Source organism: Pygoscelis adeliae, unplaced genomic scaffold (genome assembly GCF_000699105.1).
Source record: "Pygoscelis adeliae isolate BGI_AS28 unplaced genomic scaffold, ASM69910v1 Scaffold96, whole genome shotgun sequence".
Classification (NCBI taxonomy): Eukaryota; Metazoa; Chordata; class Aves; order Sphenisciformes; family Spheniscidae; genus Pygoscelis; species Pygoscelis adeliae.
Genome location: NW_008824935.1, coordinates 190,595 through 196,594, shown reverse-complemented (window position 1 = coordinate 196,594; position 6,000 = coordinate 190,595). Strand labels below are relative to the sequence as shown.

At 37.8% G+C, this 6,000-nt stretch overlaps 1 protein-coding gene across 1 annotated transcript in view; it reads right to left on the bottom strand.

Annotated features, from left to right (window-relative positions):
- Positions 1 to 6,000, bottom strand: part of MTA3 (metastasis associated 1 family, member 3) — a 179,162-nt gene that overhangs the window by 32,486 nt on the left and 140,676 nt on the right. The gene's annotated exons all lie outside the window — the stretch shown is intronic.

Genomic DNA, 6,000 nt, shown 5'->3' with positions numbered 1-6,000 from the left:
TCTCTTCTGCTTCTCAGACAAAAATATCTTCCTCCTAGTTGGTTATCTTTCGTGTTAAGTCACAATGTCATTTGCACCACTGGGGTTGGAGGAATGAAGACCAAAGTGGGGAGGAGGGAATCATCAAGTCATTGTAAACAAACTGAAGGAAAAGCATTGTTCTGTAATACAAAAATTCAAATAGAAAAAAAAAATGGCTTGAGACGTGCAAACATGAGCTGTAGTAGCTTAGTTCTACAAATTACTGTTGATGTCAGCAGTAACACTCTGGGGTAATTAACGCCTGCGTCATTTTCCAGGTACATAATTTGGGCTCTGGAAGTTGTCACCAGCTCATCATCTCCAGTATCATTTGTACCTCTGAAAAAACAAGTGAATATACTGGCCACAGAAATGCAAGCTTTAGAGCATTTTAGTTTTCTACGAAATATTTAAAATGATTGCTTCCAATTGGACAGTGAAAATAGACAGAAATTGGCTACTCTTGTGCAAGTTGCAAAAATCAAAGGAAAAAAGGTTGTTAGGTTAACCTCTTGAGGGTCAGAGATGCCTTTAATGACTTTGTATAAAACTATGCATGATAAGGCTCTTACCATAAAGCATTTCATATCTTGACATAAATAAATGCTCTGAGTAATATATGTTGGGAAATAACCAAGAGTCATAAACATCCTTTTCATAGTCCTCTGCTTCACCAGTAAATGACAGTAACACATCAATTTTTCCAGAGAGATCTACTTTCCGTGCTCACATTTCCATCAATATCAGTGCACACATTTCAGTAAGAGATCTGTAGCCAAATATTTCAAAAAATTTGCTGGCTATATCAAGGACGAAAGCTAGAATGCACATGCCCAAAGCAAATTTCAGAGGCAAAACTGGCCGTGGAACAATATATATCTTTTGATTCTCACTTTTGGGAAAAGCAGATATACACAATTCAACATTAATCCCACTTTGTGTTTCAGCATGGAAGAAATGGCAAAAGTAGCTTGTTTATCACATAGTAGCTTGTTTATCACATCTCATTTCTTCTCTTTCAGTTGGAAATCACTGGTGTGTAAAATGAGGTTTATAACAATTTAGATAGGTTTATAGTTTATTAATATGTAAGAGAAAATTTAGGGTTTTATTTTTTAAAGTAATGGATCGCCAGATGTTTTTTGGTATGCATTCCATGCTGCTAGCCTGCCACCCCAGTAGAACATCTCCATCTCTACCAAAAAACAGTATAACGACGATCAGACACCTTTGAGAAAAAACAACTGCCTCTGCTTAGAAATTCCATCATACAGTGAAAACTCCTTCCTTCTAATATACTTTCACATAGGGTTATGTGAAGTTAATTATGATGACGCACATATTAGAATTGTTTTCTCTGTTTCAAGAAAATTTGGGGCAGGAAAGGCTCCGGTTTCCCTGCTTGTTAGTTAGGCTGCTTGTATTTTCATGTGTTTGTCAAAGGAGAGTCTCAAATTCCCCATGGGAAAACAGGAGTGAAATATAAGCCTTTCTTCCTTGCTTATCTCCTCAATAGCCAGTACTATTAGTCATAAGCAGAGAGAGAAGGATTGACCAAAATAGCATCTATGAGAGAAGGTACTTTTTTTTTGAGGTCTTTCTCCCTTTGTCGATTGCTCACGTCACTTTCTCATCTTGCTGTGCCAGAGATGTGCGGGTTCCTAGGAAAATGGACCCCAAAATTGCTGTCTCATTCTTACATACAGCTGCATACTTCAGTATATTCAGGAACAGAAATTTGACTGTTGAAAGAATCCTCTTGAAGGCATCCGGACATCTCAGCCTGAAATACAGCATTAAAGGTCTGGGAAGGGGAAGAGAGAAGGAGGATCGGGGCCGTTGATTAAAGTCTCTTCAGCTATGAACAACTGGTTCTCTTATTTCTGCCCACAAGTCATGAAAACGGTATCAACAGGCACAGACTGATTTCTGTACCTCATTAGTGACGTTATATCTCGGGCATCCTGTGGATGTTCTGGTTCTGATGCATGTAAAAGTAAAGAAATGCCTGCCAGTTGACAGAGATTATACTTATATAAAATACCTTTACCCGATCTTTCCAAATATTATATGGAAAATTATCATTACTCACCCTGCCAAAACAATAGCCTGACGTGAAACTTGACTACTTGGATGTACTGTTGCGCACAGTTAAGCAGCTTGTGGGTGAAAGTAATTGCTTGGAATAATTTCAGACGCTGTAATTTAAAGATCAGATTCAAAATAGCTACAAAGCACTTTACAGTCACACCTAAATCTTCCCATCGCCAACTCCAGTCATAAAACTGGATACACGTAACATTCTGCAACGTCGTGATTTTCTGAATACACAGTTTTCCCATTCGAAAGAGACCGTCTTCACTGCTGAGAACCCTTTAAATATCTTGTGTCGACTTTCTTTTCAGCAGCAATGGAAATTCTGCATTTCAGAACAGTTAAAAGCACCAGCATGCATATTACACGAAAACTCCCCAAAGTACTGTGATTTTTTTCCAGAACGGAAAAAAGCTTTCTGGCATTTTTCATTCCATCCTACAGAATGTGAGATTTGCTGTTGTTTGAAAATAAAAGGAAAAACACTTTTCTAAGACCATCCAGGAGAAGTCTTTCTCCTACAAGAAAGGACACAAACAACTACAAGATCTTCTCTCTATCTAGTTACAATATACAATGCTTAAGCAGTGCAATTTTATTTAGGTCTATGCCATATACATGGGTTCATGCATACACCTGCAACCACACCTCTCAGCCACCAGTGACTGATGCTCAGATCACCTAATAGAAAGATATCAGGGCACAACCCCCACCACTTATGACGAGATAAATGTGCTCCCTCATCATTCTTGATAAAGACCGAGCAGTAGTAGTCAGAAATTACAGACTCCCTCATCCCTATCAGCTGCACCGGACTCTCGCTGGAGGTGCATCTGTGGAAAAATGAAAGGGAAACTTGTGCTGCATTGGCCAAAATCCAGATTCAAGCCAACATAAGACTTCCCTAAGAAATGCTAATCATGTTCTTATTTATTACTCTTAAAAGCATTAAACCAAATACTAATGATGTTTCTCATCATTTCCCCCAACTCCCCCATACGGGCATAAAGAAGTGCCATTTCCATATTACATTGCTTTATTTCTGAGCCAGTAATTATTGTTTTGTTAATAACAAATTCTGTCAAAATACAGCACTCGACTCACCTAGGCAGTAAGACTGACTTTAAAGATGCCGATCTAAATATATATTTACACAAGCCTAATTGACATTTGCTCGAATGCTGTAAATTATTGTACATCTTAAGTAAGCATATTTATATGGCTTCTTTACAACAAGTTTCTAATACTGTTGGAAAAAAGCAAACCTGAACATGCAGACATTTCTATGTCAATAACATTAAGATTATGAAAATAGCAAGAGATAAGACTTAATATAAGCCCCCTGTACTCATTTTTGTTTGCCCATTTCATCAAAGCATGCACTGGAAGACAGAATATGTCATCATCTCCATAGCTGGCTTTCTGGATACTGTTAATTGATGTAATGCAATAAACCCAGCAACGATCAATAGTATTTTGGAACCAAAAAAGCTTTTTAGTATATTTATAGTAACACAAAAACAAAGGAGGTTGGCAAAACCTTTCATGGCACAGATAGTACACCGTTGTCAGTGCAATCACACAGAAACCACCTTTTCCCAAGTTCATCTGGTCACTGAGTTTTTGCTGAGTACTGAAGAGAAGCTGGATGCATTGCAGCCCCAAAAACGTATTTGATATTTACCAATAACCAGAGAAGGGGTTAAATGGCAAATATTAAAGGTAATTGGTTTTAAGTCAAAAGGAACAGAGGACCTGTGCTGTTGAGAATCATTACTACTGGTTTGATTGTTTTAGAGAGTTTGGTTTTCCTTTGCATTTTATTTACACTTTGCAGGCTTTTCATTAAAGAGAGGGGCTAGGATAAGAACAGAAATAGCCATTTTTAAATACTAAAATAGCCATTTTTACACTAACAAAATACAGATTTCAGTTACTTAGGATATAGGCTTTCCAGTAAATTATGTTTTCACAGAAAACAGATAAGCAGAAATAATTATCTCCTAAAGCAGTGACTTACAGTTCTCAATAGTAATTTTTCAAATTAGATGTTATTCTGTGCAAATTGCCTTAACACAGTTAGCTGACCGATACAAACTAATCAGTGTGGCTAATGACTGGTTTTATAAAGTCTCTACTTTGAAGAGAACATTTGTGCTAAGTAGAAGAAAAACGTTAAAGACTTCCAAGCATGCCTCCTTACAGGGACATCATCATCATCATCATATTTACCTTGAACTTATTGCTACAGCCTTCTCTGCAGTAGAAATGTAACATCACCTTTATTTCCAGGCGAAAGTCATTCATCGCTCAAAGCTTATATGGAGACTCCAGTCTAATGGCCAGCACTGGGGGGGCAGGGAAGCGGCCTTCGTGCACAATCCCATGCAGTAACTACCAGACCATCCCTGCAGAGCTTCACACTCAAAGATCGCAGTGGAAATTCCGCATTTATGGCTATGCCGATTAACAGCGTCATCCTTTCTTCCAAGTACAAGTCACATGGTTGCCATCTTGGTCCACTGAACAGCTTGCGTTGCCATGCATGTTATTTGCCTACTGTGTAATGGCTGTTGCACGCTGAGCAAAGTGATCCTCCCTTCTGGGTATATTAAATACCCACTTTTTGTCAAAGTATGTAGTGATTTCTATCTAGGTATTATTAAATCTACAGTAGGTATCTTCACTTCAAGATACAAATAACGCTGGCAGTGACAGAAAAGCATGAGCATTATGGGAAGATGATGGATAATGAATCAAGTTTTTCTTCCTGTATTTGGAATAATATTTCTATTAGCTTGTCTAAAAAGAGAGTCCTCCTTATTTCTACCTCGACCTATTCTGTGAAGCATGAAAACAGTTACCTCTTTTGCGCAGATCGTGTCCTGAACAGTCTATTTCAAAGCCTAACTTCTTTCAGATTTCTAATCTCAACAACCTTATTCAGTTATAAAACAAATAAGCTAATGGCTTACAGAAGTTATATCTCACAAAAAGAGAGTTTAGGAAACACACGCATTTCTTTTCAGTGCAAACAAATGATATCCTGCTGGATTCTCCTCTTATTTGGTCATGAGGTAAAACTGTTCACAGTTCCAGCTGAAAATCTTTCTTTTTGGTAATAATTAAAAAAGAAAAAATCAGTAATACACAGTCATTTTTCAGAATAAAAAATAAAGATTATTTGAGAAAAGTTAGCCTTACCCACAAATTTCCATCATTTTTTTGCACAGCTTCATATCTGATCACCATTTGCACCATGCTGAAATGAACTGGCTGGATACACCAGGCTTAAAGATCACCTCTGGCGCTGCACAGTGTACGGGAAAAGCCTCTCCTGTACCTCTGTGACACCCCTTTTCCTTCCTCCTCTGCACGTGGTATAAACGCAGGGACAGCCTCTTTCTAAGGAGCTCCTACCTTCCATCAGTCCTTGTTGCCAGGACTACTTCATTCTTATTTTAACTGACTCTGTAACGCAGTCTGGGGACGCAAGACGCCAAAAGCTATCTTCTCTCTATTACCCATGACACTGTTGAGAATCCAGATTAAGCTGTGTTTAGAATTCACATACTAGCGAAGAGATTGGTTGTAAACTAGCAGGTCCAGTATTTAACAATGTAGCTATACATCAAGTACTTTAGCACAGAGTAATTCAAAAGGTCTTGCCTACCTCTGCAAAATATTCCTTCAAATAAAAATGCAATGCAATAAACCGAAATAAAGCATTAGTTGCATCTCTCCCTTCACCAAATTTGTTTTATTCCTTCCTTGTCCTTTTACATAGATATGAAGGTTTAGTAAGAAAAATGGTAAAAATAGTTTGTTTAAAAGATGGCATTAATATACCCATGTTCAATTAATAAGCACCACCATCCATTGCAT